The sequence below is a fragment of the Scyliorhinus canicula genome, chromosome 16, assembly GCF_902713615.1.
Source record: "Scyliorhinus canicula chromosome 16, sScyCan1.1, whole genome shotgun sequence".
Classification (NCBI taxonomy): domain Eukaryota; kingdom Metazoa; phylum Chordata; class Chondrichthyes; order Carcharhiniformes; family Scyliorhinidae; genus Scyliorhinus; species Scyliorhinus canicula.
This window is the reverse complement of record NC_052161.1, coordinates 45,921,007-45,944,840: the sequence shown is the minus strand read 5'-3', so window position 1 is coordinate 45,944,840 and position 23,834 is coordinate 45,921,007. Positions and strand designations below refer to the sequence as shown.

Sequence of the window (23,834 nt, the reverse complement as noted above, 5' to 3'; positions counted from 1 at the left end):
CCGGTTTCCTCCCACAGAACAAAGACGTGCAGGTTAGGTGGATTGGCCATGCTAAATTGCCCTTTGTGACCAAAAAGGTTGGGAGGGGTTATTGGGTTACAGGGATAGGGTGGAAGTGAGGGCTTAAGTGGGTCGGTGCAGACTCGATGGCCCGAATGGCCTCCTTTTGCACTGTATGTTCTATGTTCTATAGGGTAGCAGGCTGTTGAGTTATGCCTAGGTTGTGGATGTCTGCTGGGCCCATCCAAATTAATTGTTTTCCGAATAACCCCATGAACTCTGGCAGGGTCACTGCTGGAGGGCACTTTCAAGGTATGATTGCGCCCAATTTCCTGAGATAAGTTCTTATTTCTGTCCTCTTCATTAAATGAGGAATTCATTCAGTTCACTTCTGAATGCTGTAATGAAGCCAGTAATTACTGCACAGCGTATTCTATGAGCACACAGGCTAACTCTCAATGTTTCCTGCTGGTAGATGGGCTTATATTTTTTACAGAGGTTCACCATTCTCCTGTCATAACTCTGAGAGAAAATCCTGAAGGAAAGCCATTAACCACTGCTTCTCTGGTCTTTGCATCAATTTTCTGTCAAAATTAGGAGATTGGAAAAAGCCCCATGAAAATTTCAAGAGTTAACAAGTCAGTACTTGCTGACAAATGTCAATACCTATCAAGTCCATCACTACTATTACCCTGGTCTGGCTGTTAAATCACCTCCAGAACCACATCACCTATTTAATACCTTCAGTTTCATAAGCCTTTCTTAAGATTTGCATGCTTTCATTTGCGTCACCACTGTCAGTGAAGGGAATGTTGAGTTACTTTGACCTTTAGCACCAAATCCTATATATCTTCCAGCCTTAAAATGGTAACTCTTGTGTAATTCTTGTGTTGTCAACTTTCTTGGTGGCCTTGTCAGATTCGTTAATACTTGATAATTTCTGGTTAGCAAACATGTACGAGTAGATGATTTGAATGATACATTTACATTTCAACTTCTTTCCCACTTTGCAGGGAAAAAGCATTCCTCCCATCCCTGACTGCTACCAGCAACACTTCCAGGGAGATGTCTGAAAATCTTGGAGAGGGGTAACCTCTCCCCTCCTTCCAGTCACCTCCTACATACGGCACAGGAATAATTGAAGATGAAAGCGTGAATCAAATTCAGTGAATGTAATCTTCTTTTAAGATGTGTATTCAATGTTCGGATGTGCTGCTCCTAAACTCCTGTCACAAATCACATAGAGGAAGTGGATGGCATTCTGCTGCTGACACGACTGGCTGGACAACCCACCAATCTTTGTAATAAAGTCACGTACTTAAACTCCGCAAGGCCTCATGCTGATGATATATTTTGGGCATGCATATATCGGCACCCCGCAACCACCGTACCCCACCCCCCACCCCCAACACCCTGCCATGCACTGATACCACTGTTAGTCAAAATCAACTCCAAGAAGTGTGAATTTATCTTTAGTTATCATTCATAATTTCCTTCACCTTCAATAAGATTTCCTACTTCATCTTTTTTCTACTGAGAATTTATTTAATACCTTTGCACCTTTTCATCAATGCTGCTTATACTAAGACAGTTTGTTCAACGCCTGACTAACTATTAAACATGGCTAAATTTGTGATGAATCTTTATTTACTTCCTTATTTGCTATATTCATCATTTCCACTGTAACTTTGCAATTTGTTTTAGATGAAATGCTATTTGAGATCCTTTGCCCGCTTGTTAAGATATTTTTTAAGATACCTCAGGGATTTATCATTTTCCCTTGTACATCACGCTTTCCTACATACATTGTTGGAATCTGAAGACTTACTTTTAGCTTACTTATAGCTTCATTAATTTCATTGACAAATACTCTGAACAGGAGAGGTCCTGGGAATTTACCCTTGGGTTCCTTACTTGTCCAATTAAAATGACTGCCATTGATCAAACTCTGTATCCAATTAACTGTGCAATTTATTATCCAATATATTACTTCCTCCTTTGTCCCAAGTGCTTTCACTCTAGACATAAGCTTTTTGACAGGCACCTTATCAGGTGCCTTCTGAAAGATTGGGAAGAAACATCCACCACTTAATCCTTTTCAATCAATTTGGTTACTCATTCAGAAGAACTGAAATACATTTGTTTGAATAAACTGTCACGGAGAGGGTGGGGGTTAATTTGGACAGGAATAATTTTTCCTCTCACCACCCATCCATAAACAAAAAAAAAGGGGGTTTTGATTTGTTTCCCTCTTTATAAGCGGTGGTGTATTTCCCAACTCTCGATTTTGGTTTGATCCAATTTTCTATTAATTTCCCCACAGCAAACGCGCGAGGATGAACTCTTATTTGCACACACTCAAAACATGGAAAGGAAGGTCACAAGGTCACCCCATAATTAGTCAGTAAAGAGAGGACTGGGAGAAAATAAGGATTTACTGTATCGAGACCACAGAGAAAATAAATATTGGTTTACATGGGTGTCAGAGTACACGATCTCAGTCCAAAGAGGTATTCCTTCAAGGAGGTTGGTGGGCTGAAAACAAATGTTGGAGAATTCACTTTTCCAGTGGTGTGGGCTTCATCAGATGAGATCGGCAAACGGAGAAGAAACACTCGTGTAGACAATGGCACAGAATTACCAGCAGAAGCACAGTGGTTAGCACTCTTGATTCACAGCGGCAGGGACCCGGGTTTGATTCCCAGCTTGGGTCACTGTTTGTGCGGAGTCTGTAAGTTCTCCCCGTGTCTGCGTGGGTTTCCTCTCTGTGGTCTGGTTTCCTCCCACTCATCCTGAAAGACATGCTTATTAGGTGAACTGGACATTCTGAATTCTCCCTCAGGGTAAATGTGCCAGAGTATGGCAACTAGGGGATTTTCACAGTAACTTAATTGCAGTGTTAATGTAAGCCTACTTGTGACACTAATAAAGTTTATTACTATAGAAGCAGACTGGATGAGGCCAGCTATGACTGCTGGTGAGATGATAACAACAGACTGAACTCTTCAGCTCGGCAAGGCAATATTATCGGTCCAACAATCCAGAGACCTCAACACCTGGCCTACAACAAAGGATGTGTATCCATTGTTTTGAATGTGGCTAGATTTCAAAGGTTGGTAACTGTCTCAGCCATTACGAACTGAAAGAAAGATTGGATAGTCTTTTGGTTTAACAGTCCACCAGTCTCCTTCTGAGGATTTGTAGATGGCCTTTTTATAGTTCACTTTGAAGTTGGGCTGTGCAGTCTCCAGCTGGTTATTTGTGGCTCCTCAGAGATAAAGAGTTGTGAGTTTTCCTAAAGCTGCCAAGTTGCTTCTTTTGTTCAGGTAGTCATATATTCAGCAACTTGAATGTTTTTTGTTCAGTTTTGTTTTGAAATAAGAAATAGCAATATATTTATATATATTATAAAAATATACAGTGTGAGGTCTTAGCCCCTCAGAAAACTGAAATATTTACTGAGATGAATTATTTTAATCACTTCAAATATTTTTGATTTGTTTTCTCTACATAGACTTGATTGTGTTCCAACCATGCATGTTAAACTAACAGGTTTATAATTAGTCAGGATCATGATTCTGGCCTTTCCTTTGGAACTAAATTGTTGTATGACAGTCAAATGATACTATAATATTTAATGAGTTGTGGAAAGTTCAGTCTTAGTTCTTTCTTCTTGAATCTTTCCTTACCTTTTGAGGACATGCACACTTGGATTCAATCTATTTGGTCCAAATGTGTAATACATATTCAATATCTTAAGTTTTTAAATAAATATTTAAGACTTCCGGTGGAGACTGGTGGGAGAAAGTCGCAGATAGGATAGCTCCCGCTATGGTCTTTGTTTTTTGGACTTTTTAACCTGGTTCCCATGGATTTTGGTTACCAAAACCATCCAATCGTGAGGGATAAGGAAATATACCAAGAAGGCTGGTGGCAAGAAGAATGCAGGGTATAATCCTTCGATGAAGCCAATAAGGCCATGAAGCTCATAAGGAGGGATGGCGATGGACCCAGCCTTGGATTTCACTGCTCATATCACGCTGGAAACGCTGACTGGGGTGATGGCGCAGGAGTTTGAAAAACAACTTGTGAAGCATTTTGAGGTGCAGGGCAGGGTGACGATGGAAACCCTGAAGCGGGCAATTGAGGAGGCATTTGGCCACATCTGGGAGAAGCTGGAAAATAACCTTGGAGGCGGTGAAAGAGCATGGAGTGGTGCTGAAAGCGGTGGAGGCAGCTTTGTCACGGCATGAGGAACAACTCACCTAGTTAGAAGATGAGATTATGTTAGTGGAGGAGAGGAACAAGGCTCTGAGGGCAAAGATGGATGACTTGGAGAACAGGTCTAGTAGGCAAAACCCCAGGCCCATGGAGTTGCCAGAAGGGATGGAGGGCCTGAAGCCGACTGATTACTTCTCCCAGATGTTTGCAAAGCTTTTGGTGGGATGTCCCATCCGCAGTTGGAACGGGTCCACCGAATACTCCGGCGGAAACTTTGGGTGAATGAGTCGCCACGGGTGGTGATTATTGGATTCTTCAGCTTCCAGGAAAAGGAGCAGGTTCGACAATGGGCCAAGGTGCATCAGGACTCGAAATGGTAAGGAGGCGTCATCAGGATATACAAAGTTGTCGGCGCAGAGTTGGTGGAGCGGTGTGCGGCTTTTAATAGGGTGAAGTCAGAGTTATTCAAGAGTTGAGTCATGTTTGGGTTCATGCATTCGACAAGGCTGAGAGTTACTTTTCAGTCAAAAGATTCAATGGGCGGGATTTTCCAATAATGGGTCTATGTCCCCACGCCGGTGTGCAAACCGCTGCCAACCACTCCGGTGTCAATGGCCCCCGAAAGTGAGGAATTCTCACCTTTCTAGGGGGCTAGGTTGCCGCCGAAGTGGTTCCTGTAGCTCCAGCCGGCGCCAGACAGCCCGCGCAAGTTTGCGCAATGGCGGAACGGCCTGCGTATTTCTGCGCATGCGTGGAATGGGTGGCGTATTTCTGCGCATGTGCGGGAGTTCCCTTCTCCGTGCCGGCCCCCGGGCAATATGGCGGAGCCCTACAGGGGCCCCGCGTGGAGTAAAGTAGGCCCCCACGGAACCAGCCCGCCCACCGATCGGTCAGCCTCGATTGCGGGCCAGGCCACCGTGGGGGCCACCACCCGGGGTCAGTTCCCCCCACTCCCCCCTCCCCCCAGGACGGCCCCGCACACTTACCTTCCAGGTCCCGCCTTGTGTGAGGTGAGTAATCCACGCCGGCGGGCTGGGCCAAACTCGTCGGCCACTCGGCCCATCAGGGCCTGGAGAATCGCAGGGGGGGGGTGCAGTTAACGGCCCCCGAAAGGCTCGACGGGAATGCCGCCGGCACCCGACAAACAGCGCCAGAAAATAAGGAAGCTGGCGTCGGGGCGAGATTCGCGCCTCCCCCCCGGGGATTCTCCGCCCAGCGCAGGGTTGGAGAATCCCGGCCCATTTTCTCAATATGTCAGAGCAGGCAGAGGCTTTTGTCAAGTAGCATGGACTTGGACCTGACTGAATGGTTTTGATTGGGACTTTAATGGGTACAGTTGGTTGGGGCTGTTTTGAGAAGGGTCATAGTTACTATCCGTTTTATGTTCGGGAATGAGGGGGGTAGTAGTCAGGGTGACGGAATGGGGACCGTGTGGCCCCTTGGGGGAGTTTAAGGGTGTTGGCTTTTGGTTCTGCTTCTGTAACCAGAACGGACTGGGAGGCGTTGTTTTATTTGTTCTTTGAGCGTATGCCCTGGGTGTAAAGTTCCAACTATTGAACGGGAGTGAGGTGGGGGGGGGGGGGTGGAGGGGGGGGGCTGCGACTTGTTAGACCTGTTTGAGCAAAGTTCAGTGACAATTGTTCCAGCAAATATCTAATGGCTTCTCTGTGATCCAGCTACCAGCCTTGTTACTCATCTGAAAATACACTTCCCTTTGCTAACCTGGTGAGGTTATCACATGTCTTCGATATTGAAAGGTGGTCATCAGGTTTATGGCAGTCCTATACATAGCCACAATCTTCCAAATCACAAATGCTCATTCAAATGGTGGTCACTTTCCTTCTCGCCCAACTATTGCATGCTTCCTTTATCTAATTTAGGTCAGCCACTCCTTTACATCAGCCTTAGAGAAGTCACATGCTTAGATGCTTGCCTTTTCTCTTCTTTAGCAACGTTTCTGTCCCTCTTCTAACAGCCTACTCAGTCCTGTAAATGCATGGAAACTTTTAATGACAGAAATTACATGGTCGATCCTCCCCATTGATTTTTTAAAATATATTTTTATTCAACAAGTTGTAAAGCAACATAACATTGACACTGCTCATGAGCATCCGAGCAACGGATGTAGTGCAACCAATTTGTTGTTTTTTTAGTAGCGTGAATGCTGCCCACCCCCACCCAGTGTCTCCCCCCCCACCCCCCCCCCACATCCCCCCCCCCCCATCCCCCACCCTTGACTTTCCTCCCCCTCGTCTTCACCCCCCTCCTCCCCTAAGCTGCTGGTCACAATCAATTCTTCAAAGATGGCGGTGAACTGCTTCCACCTGGAGTGGAACCCTTCCTCTGACCCAATGGCAAATTGCACCTTTTCTCGCCTCAGGAATTCCACCAGGTCAGCCAGCCAGTCTGAGGCCTTGGGCGGCATTGCTGATCTCCAGCTGAGTCAGAGTTGCCTGCTGGGCTATTAGCAAAGCAAAGGCTATAACGTCGCCCCCTCCCCTCGGAAGAGTTCTGGCTGTTCTTATTCTGACACCCCAAAGACCACCACCAATGGACATGGCTTCATCTTAACCCCTGCGAACTTGGACATGGCCTGAAAGTAGTCCAGAAACCAATCAGTCTTGGGCAGGACCAGAACATGTGGTAGTGGTTGGTTGGAACCTCCTGATATTACTCACATCTACCTTCCACCCCCTGGAAGAACACGTTCATGCGTCAGGTGTGCCCTGTACACCACCTTCAATTGCATCAGGTTCAGCCTCGTGTATGCAGAAGTGGAGCTTACTCTCGCTCCAGAGTACTCCCCCTAGTTCAAGGTCTAGTACTTCCTCCCACCTCTATCCATTTAATTCAGTATCGCTCTTACATCCTCAAGCTGTCAAATGCATCTCCACTCCTCCGCTGATCTGAGCGCGATAGCCAGTGGTTCAATTGCCAAAGTGAATAGTAGCAGGAACAACAGACATGCCTACCTCGTGCCTCTGTGCAGCTGGAGGTAATTTGAGCTGTTGGCATCCAACCATGCGCTCGTCATGGGAACACTGTACAGCAGCTTTACCCATGAGGAGAACACTGACCAGAACCCAGACCGATCCAGTACCTTAATGAGGTACTTCCATTCCAACGGTCAAAGGCCTTCTCTGTGTCAAAGGAGATGATCACCTCTGGTGTCTCCTCCCTGAGTGGGGACATGACCATGCTCAGCAGGCATCTGGTGTTTGCCGTCAGCCGTCTGCCTTGACAAACCCACTCTGATCTTCTGCAAACAACTCTCCCATCGTCTCGCCAGAACTTTTGCTGGGACTTTGCGTCAGTGTTCAGGAGTGAGATGGGTTTGAATGACCCACACTCTGCCGGGTCTTTGACTTTCTTTGGAATCAGTGAAATCGAAGCCTGTTCCAGCGTGGGTGGCAGGGTACCCTCGTCAGCTAGTCATTCAACATATCCAGCAGGTACGGGGCCAGTGCTGTGGCAAAACTTTTGTAGAAACCCTGCGGGATCCCATCAGGTCCCAATGCCTTCCTGGATTGCATGGAGTTGATGCACTCCATGAACTCCTCTCGACCCAACAATGCTTCCAGTCTCTGTCCCTTTTCCTCCTCCACAGCCGAGTAGACCAGCCCATCCAGGAGCTGTTTCATCTTCGCTCGGATGTGTACAGTTCCTGGTAGAAGGTTGCAAAAACTCCAATTATCTCTTTTTGAGCTGTGACCCACCCATGCCTTCTTGTCCTTGATCTGTGCTATCTCTGGTGTAGCCGCCTGATGGGCCAGCCCCCCCCCCCCCCCCCTCCCCCCCCGCTCCCCCCGCCCCACTGTGTCCAGCGGAGCTGGCTCACTGTTTTCCCAGTAGAATTCCATTTGTAATCTTGTCCTCTCTGCTGGCTGCTCCATGGTCGGGGCTGTGGTGTACTGCCGATCCACTTCCAGTATGGAGTCGATCAACAGCTGTCTAGTTGCCTTCTCTCCCCTGTCTTTATGAGCCCTGTGTGCTGTTATCTCTCCCTGATCACTGCCTTCAGTGCCTCCCAGAAAGTGAAGGGAATGTGTACGTGAGCTGGTAGCCACTGGGCCTGACACATCTCATATTCCACCCCTACTACCCCTGGAAGCACTGATTTGCTGCTATGGATATCAAAGCTTTCTTTAGAATTCTCTCTGCCTGCTGCTTATTTGTAATCCACTTTAGAAGCTATCAGAATCTTCGTAATCTGCATGAAATGATCTCCGACCACCTTAAGTCAGTATCTTTATTTCAACAGTTGGAATTGTCTTTATATTTTAAATCACTGGGCGGCAGGAATTGGCTTCAGCCAGAGGGTGGTGAATCTGTGGGACTTCTTGCCGCAGAAGGCTGTGGTGGCCAAGTCACTGAGTGTTTTTGAGATAGATAGGTTCTTGATTAATAAGGGAATACAGGGTGACAGGGAGAAGAAAAGAGAATGGGGATAAGAAACATAACAGCCATGAATGAATGGCGGAGCAGACCCGATGGGCCAAATGACCTAATTCTGCTCCTATATCTTATGATCTTATGATCTAAGTGTCAGCTTCGGTGAGAAAAACGGTGTGAATCCCGCCTACAGTATCAGTGTAGAGAGACTGATCCATCCCGGAGGTTAGTTAGAGGAATCAAACACAATCCCTGACCTCACCCTGCTGTAGAAGACAGTTCATCCCGTTTCTCTAAACTCCATTATAAGCCCTTTCATTGGCAGGACGTGTTCAGATCTCTGTCAGGCAGGAGCCAGACTTATTGCTGAGGAATAGAGGAGCACTGGTCCTGACTGCATGTAGTGGCACGTTGCTGTCTCTGCTGCTGCTCTATCACTATGAGTAGAAATGGCAACTCAGCAGGCTCCATGATTCGCCAGATCATGCACTGAAACGAGATGAAAACCAAAGAGAGCAGTGAAGATTCCTGTCAGCTGTCACTCTTCTAGGACATCCACGCATCAATGCAAGTCATCGTCATTCTCCTGCAGAGTCTGGCAAAGGCTTTAGTGCCTTGCCCATTGATTTGGCCACCATCACTGAAACCTACCCACTAATGATGATATTACAATCAACAATAGGAGATCTCCTCATGCCTAGTCCTGCTCCTCCCAAAACCTAGAGTCTATGAGGACGCGTCTAGCCTGACGGCTTATGCGGGCCCGTGCCATATCCTGAAGTCCCTCCTCCTCCTCCTTCTCCGCAGGTTGCCTATCATCGCCCTCCTCCACTGCTTTTTCATCTTCTCCGAGTCCAGGTGGTCGCCCCTCTGCAGCGCCAAGTTGCGGAGAGTGCAGCAGACCACTAATATGTGGGACACTTTTCTGTCTGGGGGTGATTTTGGAGGGCACCTGTCCAGGCACCAGAATCGCATCTTCAATGATCGAATCGCCTGCTCGACCAGCATGCACACTGTAGTATGAACCGTGTTGTAGTGAGTCTCCACCTCAATTTATGGCCTCTGAAACGGTGTCATCAGCCATGTCCTTACTGAGTACCCCTCATCCCCACGGAGCCATCCCTCCAGACACACGTCTCCCCCAAACACGTCTGCAAGCGCCCCAGGATGTAACTATCATGGATGGTCGCCAGAAAATGGGCACACACCTGTATGATTCGAATTGTGTGGTCACAGACAATCTAGATAGAGGGAGTGGAATCCTTGCAATTCATTATGGTGCCCCATGATGCCATGGAAAGCACAGGGCCACATGAGTGCAGTCTATCACACCCTTCACCTGGGCATGATTGCTAAATGGGTGAAGACTATGGCTCTTCTAGTCCTGGTCCGTGTTGATATACATGTGGGTCCTTGCATAAAAGGCATCTGTACCCTCCCTAGTGCATTTGTGTGCGTTAACTAGAAGATACCACACAGATCATCAGTGCTGCCCTGAAATGAACCGCTCACATAGAAGTTCAGAGTGGCCCTCACTTTAAGGTCCACAGACAGTGGGTGTCCTCCCATTCTATGTGGTGCCTGCTCTTGCAGGATATGGCAAAGGTGGTCCACCATTCAACGGGACAGGCACAGTCTTCCCTGGTACTGTGCCTCTGACATCTGCAGGTAGGATGTCCGATGTCAGAATATCTGGTGCTGCTCCCTGTACAGCTAAGGGTCCAGCCACCCACTCAGTGGGGCACTGGTCCTGACTGCATGTAGTGGCACATTGCTGTCTCTGCTCTATCACTATGAGTAAAAACGGCAACTCAGCAGGCTCCATGATTCGCCAGAATCATGCACTGAAACGAGATGAAAACCAAAGAGAGCAAAGATTCCTGTCAGCTGTCTCCTTTTCTAGGACGTCCACGCATCCACTTCCCCCTTTGTGAGGACTTCTCAACTAGGTCTCACACTCTCCCTCTCACACAGGAATATTCCCACACCTGTCCCTCTCACCTCCAATAGGATTAGGTGCCTGGACCTTGGAGCTCACTGGCACATTTCTCCTGAAATTTCTCAAAGCTCAACCTCCCCAATCCTAGCGTTTCGGTGACAGGGCTATTGAGTGAATGCATGATACCCGCGTCTGCATCCTCATGGGGCACCGCAAAGATATGACCGATAATGCGATGGGTGATGCTAGACTTTGCCATGAAGCCTTGCATTGGGGATCACATAAGTGTATCCTGTATGATGGTAACTCTTGTATGAGTATTTAAGTTCAATGTTGGGACTCCAATCAATGGCAGTGAATATTAACTATACAAATTTTATTGGCACAGTTGACTTGTCAATCAAGGGTGACTTAATATATTACTGCCTTTTGCGGCAGACAAGGCAGAGCTGATGAGAAGGAAACCTGTATGTGTGGAGTTTGTACGTTCTCTCCATATTTGTGTGGGTTTCCTCTGGGTGCTCCGGTTTCCTCCCACAGTCCAAAACTGTAGGTTATGTGGATTGGCTACACTAAACTGCCTCTGTGTCCAAAAAAGGTTTGATGGGGTTACAGGATAGGGCGGGTGCATGGGTCTGGGTGGGGTGTTCCTTCAGAGAATTGGTGCACACTCAAAGGGCCGAATGGCCTCCCTTTGTAAGGGTTCTATGGTTCTATGAATTAGCATTACAAGTACAAACCGAGATGGCATCCTTATTTTCCCACTTCACAGCCCTACACACTAATTCCTAATAGATAAACTTTGCATGAAAAGTGGAATAGAAATTCAATAGCGCTTAACCCCTTGGTCCTCTGAGTGCTGCGTGAGTGTGGGGTTCTACTCACTGTTCAGTTGTGCTTCCTCAACTGTCAGAGTCTTCATTCCTCATGAGGCAGGGGTGTAACTCATTCTTAAGAACCCTACTCCGCCCTTGCGGTTTGGCCTCTCATCGGATCCCAGCCAGGAACCTCATAATCACCTCCAGTGCTGACCATCAGTATTCACCCCTCCCACCCACTTTCCAGCTCCCATTGAGGGCGGGCAGTCCCTCAGAGGTGATTTGGTCACAAGCCCAGCAAGGAGGACACAGGAAGTGATGCCAGCATGCCAGCCTCTAGACCCCCTTAAAGTACCTTGAAGTGAATGAAATGTAAGGCCCCCCAGATTGAGTGACTGAACTCCAGTCCCGACTTATCTGTGTCCTGCTCCGGTGCACCCTGAACAATGAAGACCATGGAGAATCATGGCTGCCTGAGTGTTCACCTGCTATATCCCCCCCAGAGCTAAGGCCGCCAGGTTCACACTTTTGTAAACCTGTTGTAAATGATGGTGATGTGATGGCACGCTGGCGCCCAGTGAATATTCTGTGAGTGGGCAGGTCTGGAGAGAGTGCTCGTCAACGACATGCTAATGTATTAAATGTGGGTTCCCAGACTCCCGTGGCATGATTCGCACTATCGGAGAGGAGGCTGAAAATTCTAAATTCTCTTCAGAATTTGAACTAGTTATTCATGGGTGGAGAGTGTGGGCTCAAAATCACCCTTATATGTGAATCCACCTGATGAACTCAACATTTAATATTTGGCATCAACACACATCTATAACAGTCGCTTGAATACGAACATGTGTGTACCTGGCAAACTGATAGCATGATAAATCTTACAAAGGAAACTTTCGGTAATGAATGCCTTGTTACTGTGCCAGAACAGGTTCTCCGTCACAATGAGGAGTCATATTTTTGACAGAACCCATCAAGAGTTGATTAAGTATTTGGAATGGGTAATCCTATTTCCATGGTGGCCAACTGTCAGCTCGAATATCAGAGGGGAAGCCATTGTGGACCAAGCTATTAAATTTGAGCAGAGGATTGCAGTGGACTTGTGAGAGCTCAGGGACAGATGTACCTTATACTTATCCAAAATTATTCCACTGGCACATCTGTCAGAGCTAACAAGTTGTGACTGAAAGGCATCAGAACATTTTCATTCTTTGGGGTATCCCTAAGGAAATTGTCACTGTTAATGGTTTCAGAGTTTCAAGCTTTCACTCCTCAGCATGGTTTTATCCACTACCCATTCTCATTATATGCAGGATAGATGGAGAGGCTAGAGGCAGTCAATACTGGAAAAGGATTTAAAAACTCAAGAGTCCTTACCTGCTAAGTTACAGAGCAACACCAAAACCTGGCACAGGTAAAAAGTCTAGTTCAGTTAATGATGTGACAATAAACTCATGAGTCACTTCTATGCTCCCACTGTTAAGATGACACAGCTTTTCATTTTAAACGAATGTTCAGAAAACCACAAGCTATATATTCAGGATGTGCTTTCTGCAAGCACAGTGCCAACGGAAGCAAAGACCGTGGAATCTCCCCTCAAAACATCTACATTGAATAAAATTTCAAGGCAAGATAGGGGCAGCGCGGTAGCATGGTGGTTAGCATAAATGCTTCACAGCTCCAGGGTCCCAGGTTCAATTCCCGGCTGGGTCACTGTCTGTGCAGAGTCTGCACGTCCTCCCCGTGTGTGCGTGGGTTTCCTCCGGGTGCTCCGGTTTCCTCCCACAGTCCAAAGATGTGCGGGTTAGGTGGATTGGCTATGCTAAATTGCCTGTAGTGTCCTAAAAAGTAAGGTTAAGGGGGGGTGTTCTTGGGTTACGGGTATAGGGTGGATACGTGGGTTTGAGTAGGGTGATCATTGCTCGGCACAACATCGAGGGCCGAAGGGCCTGTTCTGTGCTGTACTGTTCTATGTTCTATGGCCAAACAACGACTTGATGAAGTGAATAAGAAAGTGAACGAGGCTAACCAAAGATTTTTGACTTTACAATATCCTGTGAGTACTTATCCAGTTATAATCTGGTGACCAAAGAAAGCCAGAAAAACGACACCCTTGAGTCTGATCTGCCTTTTCACAAGATCATGACGACTCTATTGTTTCAGCTGTACCTTTCTGCACTAACCCCATTTCTCTTGATTTCTTTCATATCCAAAGTTCTATTGATGTCTGACTCGAATATACTGAATGACTGAGCATCTGCATATCATTGGTGAATAGAATTAAAAAATTTCTCAACATTTTTTCGTGAAGATATTTCTTCTCATCTTATTTCTAAATGGTCAATCCCTTATTCTGAAGCTGTGACCCCCGAGGGAGAAACATCCTCTCAGCCTATGTCGTGTACCCCTTTGGAATTTTATCTGCCTCAATGAGATCACCTTTGATTCTTCTCAACACTTGGGAATAAGAGTATATTCTACTCAATCTCTCTTCATAGGATAGAGGCCTCTCTCCAGGAACCAGTCTAGAATCCCTACAGTGCAGAAGGAGGGCATTTGGCCCAAAAAGTCTACACCAACCCTCCTAAAGAGCACCCCACCCTACCACTATGACCCCACCTAATGTCTTGGACACAATGGGACAATATATCATGGCCAATCCAGCTAACATGCACACATTTGGACTGTGGGATGAAACTGGAGCACCTGGAGGAAACCCACAAGAACCAAAACCACTGAACTCCAGATGTGGTCCCACCAAGGCCCTACATAATTGCAGGAAGACTCCTTTACTCCAATCCCTTCCTTAAGATGGCTAATACATGATTTACTTTCCTGCTAACTTGCTATACTTGCATGTTAACGTCCTGAAAAACTCCACACAAGATCCAACATTCATATGACAGACAGGACACCCACAGTCAGCCTGCCATTCAAAGTTTGTGTCTTAGCACCTCCTAAATTAGGACAACGGACATGTATCTGTTTGCTCTTCCAGTGTCCTGGAGCACTATTACATGCAGCTATGTTGTAATTTTACTTTGTCTTATACCATCTCAAATGCATTCTTTTCCAGAAGTTTTCATGGTATATTCATCTTGGAGTCATCGGTGCCATCCTTATTTGAAAGGAATTTCCTTAAGATTTCTCCAACAGTGATGGCTCACAGCTTCTTTATGTGAACCACAGCCAGAAACAGGACACAGTGACATCCAGTGACAGTGAAGTCCATTCTACAATTAAAATAGTTACCGACATTAACAGGGATCTTTAAACAGGAGTTCAGTTGTCTTGATCAATCAAGGTTATCTTACACCACACACAACCACAGAGGTTTTATGAATAATGGTCACCCTCTACATGCTGCACAATTTTGTACTGTAAAGTGACTCCACCTTACAGGCTGAAGAATGGCAAGACAAAATCATTGTACCACAAGAGGATTACGCTGACAATTATGAATTCACCATTGAATCAGCAATGTAGCATAAAATTCTAGTACAGTTAGTATTAATTCAAAATGCAATCTAAGGAGCACCAGTGTTATATTTTTGTGTAATATTTGCTGGCAATGCCCACAGTGGCTTAGATTAGTTTCTCCTCTAACTTCCAGTTCCCCGTTTCATTATATATGAAGAGAACACTAGACAAGGAATCTGTTAGCCATAGGGAGAGTGCTGTTTCAGAGATAAGATACTGCTGAGTTTTTAAAAAAGAGTTGGACTGGTAAATGATGCCATTATAATAAAGTGCCATCAAAATTTCCATGTACAGGAATAAAAAGTCTAATTTACGGTGTTCCTCCCACCTTCTATAGAAGATGGAACAGTGGAACAATTCAGCTGGTAGCAAATCCAGAAATCAATGTTGGACCTGAAAAAAGACCAAGGTAACAAAATCCATTAGGAATTTATAAAAAGTTAGGAGCTATACTGCTAGTGTTGTGCTGTGATACTTACTGCAGGTGGACCTCCTATTCCTTATAGTGAAGCTGCTTTGGACGAATGTTCCTTGGCCTGTCCCGGCATCTGTCCGCCTGATAGAAATTTGGGTGTTGATGTTCTCTGCATTCACAATCTGATTGTGGCTGTTGCAAGAGTATCATTCGCTTGATAATTGAGGATAGTTTCTATCTTCATGATTGAAGTTAGGCTTCTCCTTTAAATAACCAAGAGGTTAAAATAAATGAACTGTGAGTGCTGCTGTAGTGGGCAACAATCTCAGTGATCCTATGCCCCAGTTGCTGATCACCTAGGTATTGATGGAATGAAAATCCTTGAGGTTCATGAATGAGATTGGGTTTCTGCGATATGACATAAGTGTCATCAGCAACTCCTTGAATTGTGGGGAATCCTGCAATGTAAGAGAATTGTCCTGACCTGTGATTTTGCTGTAGTCTTCTTCTGCAATAAAGTGATTATGGATCTTTGCGCTGCCGAACAAAGCTTAAGTGGTGTAATACTTAACAGTGAATTGATGTTGGAGTAATTCACTGTGACATTCTGGAAAGAATCAGAGGCATAGAAGTGAAAGGCAGTTAATTCCTTGACTGATTCTTGCAAAGCATCAATTGTGTTTGAAGTCCTCCGGAGGTCAGTTTGCTTCACCTGACACAACCTTGTGGGACTGAATTTTAATTGCTGTTTCTTCAGGTGCATTTTTCACTCAAACTAGAGGCTTTCTATGAGACTGTGTGCCATGCAAGGAGTCCAATGTTGATGAGATATGCTCCTGTGGCATTTTCCAGACCCATTTGTCCAAAGCTTGCCTGATGTAAAAAATCTATTATATCTTAAAGCTGATAAAAAATGATGTTCTTCTGTGGTTCTGCAGATTTTAATTAAAAAAATATTCCCACCATTTGCTGAACTCCTGCATTATTCTAAATCATTAGAAATAAAAAATTGGCACAATGGATAGCATGGTGACACAGTGGTTAGAATTACTGCCTCACAGCGTCAGGGACCCAGGCTCAATTCCGGCCTTGAGTGTCGGTCTGTGTGGAGTTCTGTCTGTCTCTGCATGAGCTCCCTTCTGGTGCTTCGGTTTCCTCCCAGAGTCGAAAGATGTACAGGCTAGGTAGATTGGCCAAGATTAATGCGTGAGGTTATGGGGATAGGGCGGAGGAGTAGGCCTCGTAGAGTGTCGATGCAGACTCAATGGGCCAAATGGCCTCCTTCTACAATGTTGGGATTCTCAGCATCTATGTTTCAATCAGGCTTTATGTATTTAATTACACTGTTGCACAATGTTCAATATCAGCATGCTTGGCCACGGTGCCTCCCCTTTGTGCTTATGATTTGCTGTGATTCCCTTGCGCAGGAAATGAGCGGTCTGTTTGCAGGGCTTCACTCACTTTCACTGAAGTGTCTGCTTGAATTCCTGAGACCTCAAATTATGATGGACTTGGATTGGAATTCACCACACCTGGTGTTGTTGTAGATGACTGAACCTGCTCATTTTCTGCCACAGCTTCTGTTACTTGCCTAGGGATGTTCATGGCCCGAGAGGTGCTGCCTTTCTGGAAAAACAGTCACCTGATCTGTTCCTACTTCAGGCAAGTTCGTGCTGCCGGGCTGCAATCAACATACCTTTTGTCTGAGAGGCCAGACTGTAAAATCTATGAATATCTCTGTGATCGTCCAGTATACTGAAGATGGTCAATCGAACAGCTTTAAGTATGAATGTTGCTTGTGATAAACTTCATGAGAGATCTTTCCTCTGTGTTTTTAAGCTATGCCATTAAGGGCATGATGTGGATAGGAAAGTAATTTCGATGTTTTCCAATGCAGTTAACAGTGCAGAATGTGTACATGAATGCACAGATCCAGGTAATAGATCCCTCCATATTCCTCCCTAAAACTTGCAATGCAATTTACATGGCCAGAGGTTATGTATTCAATGCTCTTCATACACAAATCTCCAAAAGATTTAAATCCTTGGAACGTAAAGCATAGGCAGGGGGTAGGATTCTCTGGTCTGCCGGCCATGTTTTCTGGCACAGCGAATGCCCGCTGGCAGCAGGATTCTCTGTTCCCGTAGCCAGCCAATGGTGTTACCCATTGTGGCCACCCCATGCCGTCGGGAAACCCGACGTGGGTGCGCTATCAGCGAACCGGAGGATCCCGCTGATGGAGAATTCCGCTGAGGAACTTTGGCCAGTAGGTGCTTTGCATTCCGAAGCAAGCTTTTCCTGACATATAAATATACCTGCACAGGTTAATGCCATTCATAAACTCTGGAGATCCCAAAGTGCTTTACAATCAACTGGGCAACCAGGGTGTCGTGTCTTTTAGTTCCCATGAGTTAGAAATTATCGCACTTAACCCTAAAATGCTGGAGCTTTGTTGAGTACATTTTTTGCTACTATCCATGATGTAGGTGGACTGTCAGGCTGACACATTAATGGTCCATAATTTCCTCAGTGGAAATCTCTGGCGGATTGACGGATTTACCCATGCTGGGATTGCAAAACCCCTGTCTTGGCCAACCTTCCTCGCTCAGGCCTGGTGAGCCTGCTAATTACTAGGGGACTTAGATTTAAGGTGCGAAGGGCAAAGTTTGAAGATGTGCAAGGCAATTTTTTTACACAGAGGGTGCTAAGTGCTTGGAACTCACTGTCTGGGGAGGTGGTGGAAGCAGGAACGATAGCGATGTTTAAGAGGCATCTGACAAATACATGAATATGATGGGAATAGAGAGATACGGAACCCGGAGGTGCAAAAGGTTTTAGTTTAGACAAGCATCATGATCGGCGTAGGCTTGGAGGGCCAAAGGGCCTGTTCCTGTGTTGTAGTGTCTATTAGTCTTTGACACAGGAGCAGTGAAGCGCATCCCTGGCTGATCAGTGTGGAGTAACTGGGGCATAGAGAGGCACTAGCTGCCAAAAGGAAAGTATTTAAAACACAATTAAAAGGAAAGCACCTCGGACAATGGGCAGGTGGGGGGGGGGGGGGGGGGGGGGGGGGGGGGTGGGGGTGGGGGCCGGTCACATCAGGAAGAAGGGTCAGGCTGTGTCATGGGCGGGCAGACTCAGTCTGGAGCGGGTGAGGGGGGAATCTATCCGGGAAGGGGGGATCAGTCTTGGGGGGGGGGGGGGGGGGGGGGGGTCACACCTGGAGGGGGGCGGTCAGACTGGGTCACACTGTGAGGAAGCGCCATCTCAGGGCGAGCGGGAGGCTCAGCCCGGGAGAGGTCGCACTCAGAGTGGTGGTGGGGGAGGGCGTGGGGTGGAGGATGTCGGACTGGGTTGCACCAGGAGTGGTATACGTCAGACTGGGTTGCACCGGGAGGGCGGTGGTTCGGACCAGGTTGCACCGGGAAGGGGCCGGAACAGGTCGCACCCGCATTGGAGGAAAGGGTCAATCTGGGATGGGAGGGGGGGGGGGGGGGGGGTTGGACTGGTAGGGGGTGCAAGCCTGGTCGGGTGGGAGAGGGGGGTGGGGTGAAAGACGGGGGTGTTAGACTGGAGGCGGGGGTCAATCCCTGTTGGGGCGGTCAGTTCGGGAGGAAGTCTTACTGGGAGTCGGGATCGGAGCGGGGTCTGTCAGGTTGGGGGAGATCAGGTCAGGCTGCGTGGGTAGGATTGTATGTAGGTGGGGGTCTGGTATGGCCGGGGGTGGTGGCGGGACCAGGCCACCATTTTGTTTCATATAAAGCATGGCATCATAACATGTCGATATCATCAGATATACCAACTGCTCATTTATATCCTCGAGATGTCTCAACTACTTTCTTCTGGAACACATTCTGGCTCACGTTAAGGCTAAAAGAAGATGCAGGAATTAGTTCTGGTCAAAGGGTGTGATGAATTTGTCAACAGCAAAGATTCTTCATCGAGCTTTACATTTCAGGAAACATTTTCGGCTTCAAGCTTTCTGAAAACATTTGTCCCAGTCAGTGCTGGTGTGATGCTTTCCAGTATTGCTTCATTAAGATCTTTGAGATCCAAGCAAATTCTTAGCCGTTGATTTGTTTTCTCACCATGGTGGAACTTACCCAATCTGGAGGTTCTGTAACTCTGGTGATCATCTTCGTTTCTTCCATTTGTTGGAGCTCTCTTTCAATCTTTCCTTTTCGTTCAATTGATACTTTACACAAGGGATAAATCATTGGTTTCATTGCGGGATCAGTAGTCACATATTTAAATTCTTCATCTAAACACTCAGAATATATTAGTGCCAGGACTTCCTTGCTTCTGATAAGAGGGTGCTGTTTAGTGGGTGTCGGACCATCAACCCTCAGCGTCGCCTCCTTCTCGTAGTCTCATGATTCACTGCAGCTCTACACAACTACTCAACCCAGAATAGCAGGACTATCTGTTTCAGTGATGTAGAACATTTAATGAACGTCTTTTCCTTTGCAGGTCCTTCAAATCTGGGTTGTTCCTAGCTGTTGAACATCAGTTAACCAATATGCTAATGAGTAATCCAGGAGACGTGAAGAAGAAGGATAAACAGGTTTATTTTGTGTCAAAAGATAAAGCTGCTTCCACGGCGGATGGCACTAATTCCCCAGTCCGGGATGATCATAATTCCTGGACCGGATTTGAGAGCAGCATATAAGAGATCACTAGCAAGTCTCAGCGAACAGATCTCCGCCCCTACCACAGGAACTCATATTCGACAAGCCCCACGGGATGATCCACCAGTGATCCATTTAGAATGGGTGGCAACCAAGATTAAGAACATCGATCCCACAAATGGCCTGGTAGAGTCCACATGTGCCTGATCCCAAGATCTCTCTCACCTAGCCCACAAGTGCAGCGAGGCCGAAGGTGGGAGCTTCTTGTTCTCCTGGTACAATGGGCACTGTTTCACCAAGTTCTCCATATCAGTGCAAAGCCCGGGACATCACACGTAGCTCCTTATGAGCATCTTCATCTTGGAGATCACTGGGTAATCATTATGTAGCTCCGTCAAGATTGGGCGCTGGCCTGGGCAGGGGATGACCACTCAGGCTACCCATAGGATGGTGCTTCCATGCTCAATGCTTGGTGTTTGGATAAGAAGAATTTCATATCCTCTGTGGGGTGTCCTAGAATTCGCCACTTATCATGTGGTGCAGTTCTGTCAGCGTGAAGTCCTTCTGGGTCTACACCTGGACTTGTTTCTCAGATACAGGCAGGGTATCAAGAAAATTTAGTGTCATTATTACTTGTTCCATTACAAGCCAAGCTTGTGGACAGTGGTAGGCGACTCAGGGTATCAGCATTAGTGATGTGTATGCCAGGGTGGTGTTCGACAAAATATTCAGGCTGCCAAGAATAGTGCCCAATATTAGATCTGAGCTGAGGCAACGGCGGAAATCACTTTGTTCTCCTTTAAAAGGCCCAACAGGGGTTTATGGTCCGTGATGATCATAAACTGCCGGCCATAGATGGACTGGCCATGATGTTTGGTGTGAAGAAATTTCATCCATACCTCTTTTTCGATTAGGGCAAGCGTCATTCCGCATTTGCCAAGGTTCTTGATGTATATGCAATTGGTTGCATGGGGCATCATCCCATCAATGGGAGAGGACTGCCCCTATTCCGTACGGAGAGGCATTGCATATTAGTACCAGCTGTCTGACATAGATACATAGAAGATCGGAGCAGGAAGGGGCATTTTGGCCCATTGAGCTTGCTCCACCATTTATCGCGATCATGGCTGATCATCCAACTCAATAGCCTAATCCTGCTTTCTCCCCATAGCCTTTGATCCCATTCACCCCAAGTGCTCTATCTAGCCGCCTCTTGAATATATTCAATTTTTTAGCATCAACTACTTCCTGTGGTAATGAATTCCACAGCCTCACCACTCTTTGCATGAAGAAATGTCTCCTCATCTCTATCCGAAATGGGTTACCCTGAATCCTCAGACTCTGACCCCTGTCTAGACACACCCATTATTAGTAACATCTTCCCTGCATCTACCCTGTCTTGTCCTGTTAGAATGAGTTTCTATGAGATTCCTCCCACATTCATCTGAACTCCAATGAGAACAATCCTAACCTAGTCAATCTCTCCTCAAATGACAGTCCCGCCATCCCTGGAATCAATCTGGTAAACCTTTGCTGCACTCGCTCGAGAGCAAGAACATCCTTCCTCAGAAAAGGAGACCAAAACTGCACACAATATTATATTGGCCTCACCAATCCCCTGTATAATTGCAGAAACACATTCCTGCTTCTGTACACGAGACCTCTCGCAATGAAGGCCAACATACCATTCGCCTTCTTTACTGCCTGCTGCACCTGCATGCTTACCTTCAGTGAATGGTGCACATGGATACCCAGGTCCCACTGCACACTCCCCTCTCCCAATTTACAACCATTCAGGTAGTAATCTGCCTTCCTGTTTTTGCTTCCAAAGTGAATAACCTCACACTTATCCAAATTGTACTGCATCTGCCATTAATTTGCCCACTCGCCCAACTTGTCCAGATCATGCTGTAGGATCCCTCATCCTCGCCACAGTTCACTCTCCCACCCAACTTGGTATCATCTGTAAACTTTGAGATGTTACATTTTGTTCCCTCACTAAATCATTAATATATATTGTGAATAGCTGGGGTCCCAGCATCAATCCCTGTGACACCCCACTAGTTACTACTTGCCAATTTGAAAAGGACCCATTAAGTCCTACTCTTTGTTTCCTCTCTACAACCAGTTTTCTATCCACCTCAAAACGTTTCGCCCAATCCCATGCGCTTTACCTTTTGCACAATAATCTCTTATGCGGGACTTTGTCAAATGCCTCCTAAAAGTCTAAATATACCACATTGACTGGCTCCCCCTTGTCTTGTGGGATTCTAGTGAGCCAAGATGTTTTATTTCAGTAGCTCCTGTGATTAGCAGGTTATCGAGGTACATTTTCACCTTCGACAGCCTGAAAGATATTTTGCATTACGTGCTGGAAAATGGCGCACTCTGATGAGGCTCCAAAAAGCAGGTGGGTGTACTCATACAAGCCCCTATGGCTAGTGGACTGACAAGACTGATAGAGTGTAACTCGACACATGACTGCAGTGCAACAGTGCACATGGGATTCCAGGATGCATATTCAGAGAACAATTAGTTCCTAGCTCTTGAATAACATAAAAATATACCGTGGCTTAATATCTCATTCAAATTACAACACTTGTTGATTACTACACTGGAGTGTCAGCCAAGATTTTATGCACAAGTGTAAACAAATCTCTAGAGTGGGACTTGAATCCACAGCCTTCTGACTCAGTGGCTTAGTTCTACCAACTGAGCCAGAGTTGGTATTTAGTAAAGGTACTGAGTCACCAACTCATCAGCTACCTTAGAAATTGTGTGAAGCAGAGCTAATACTTGACAGATAATTATACCAGACTCTCTGATGGGTTAATTTGCTTATGGCAATTATTTGCTATAGGCCAGTGAGCCTTACTTCTGTTGTGGGGAAAGTCTTGGAAAGGTTTATAAGAGATAGGATGTATAATCATCTGGAAAGGAATAATTTGATTAGAGATAGTCAACACGGTTTTGTGAAGGGTAGGTCGTGCCTCACAAACCTCATTGAGTTCTTCGAGAAGGTGACCAAACAGGTGGATGAGAGTAAAGCAGTTGATGTGGTGTATATGGATTTCAGTAAAGCGTTTGATAAGATTCCCCATGGTAGGCTATTGCAGAAAATACAGAGGCATGGGATTCAGGGTGAATTAGCAGTTTGGGTCAGAAATTGGCTAGCTGATAGAAGACAAAGAGTGGTGGTTGATGGGAAATGTTCAGACTGGTGTCCAGTTACTAGTGGTGTGCCACAATGATCTGTTTTGGGGCCGTTGCTGTTTGTCATTTTTATAAATGACCTGGAGGAGGGCATAGAAGGATGGGTGAGTAAATTTGCAGATGACACTAAAGTCGGTGGAGTTGTGGACAGTGCAGAAGGATGTTACAAGTTACAGAGGGACATAGATAAGCTGCAGAGCTGGGCTGACTAATGGCAAATGGAGTTTAATGCAGAAAAGTGTGAGGTGATTCATTTTGGAAGGAATAACAGAAAGGCAGAGTACTGGGCTAATGGTAAGATTCTTGGTAGTGTGGATGAACAGAGAGATATCGGTGTCCATGTCCATAGATCCCTGAAAGTTGCCACCCAGGTTGAGAGGGTTGTTAAGAAGGCGTACGGTGTGTTAGCTTTTATTGGTAGAGGAATTGAGTTTCAGAGCCATGAGGTCATGTTGCAGTTGTACAAAACTCTGGTGCGTCCGCATTTGGAGTATTGTGTGCAGTTCTGGTCACCACATTATAGGAAGGATGTGGAAGCATTGGAAAGGGTACAGAGGAGATTTACAAGAATGTTGCCTGGTATGGAGGGAAGATCATATGAGGAAAGGCTGAAGGACTTGAGGCTGTTTTCGTTAGAGACAAGAAGGTTAAGAGGTGACTTAATTGAGGCATACAAGATGATCAGAGGATTAGATAGGGTGGACAGTGAGAGCCTTTTTCCTCGGATG

At 46.2% G+C, this 23,834-nt stretch overlaps 1 protein-coding gene across 11 annotated transcripts in view; it reads right to left on the bottom strand.

Annotated features, from left to right (window-relative positions):
* The window catches only part of LOC119950570 (transcription elongation regulator 1-like protein), a 924,053-nt gene that overhangs the window by 233,390 nt on the left and 666,829 nt on the right, over window positions 1-23,834 (bottom strand). The gene's annotated exons all lie outside the window — the stretch shown is intronic.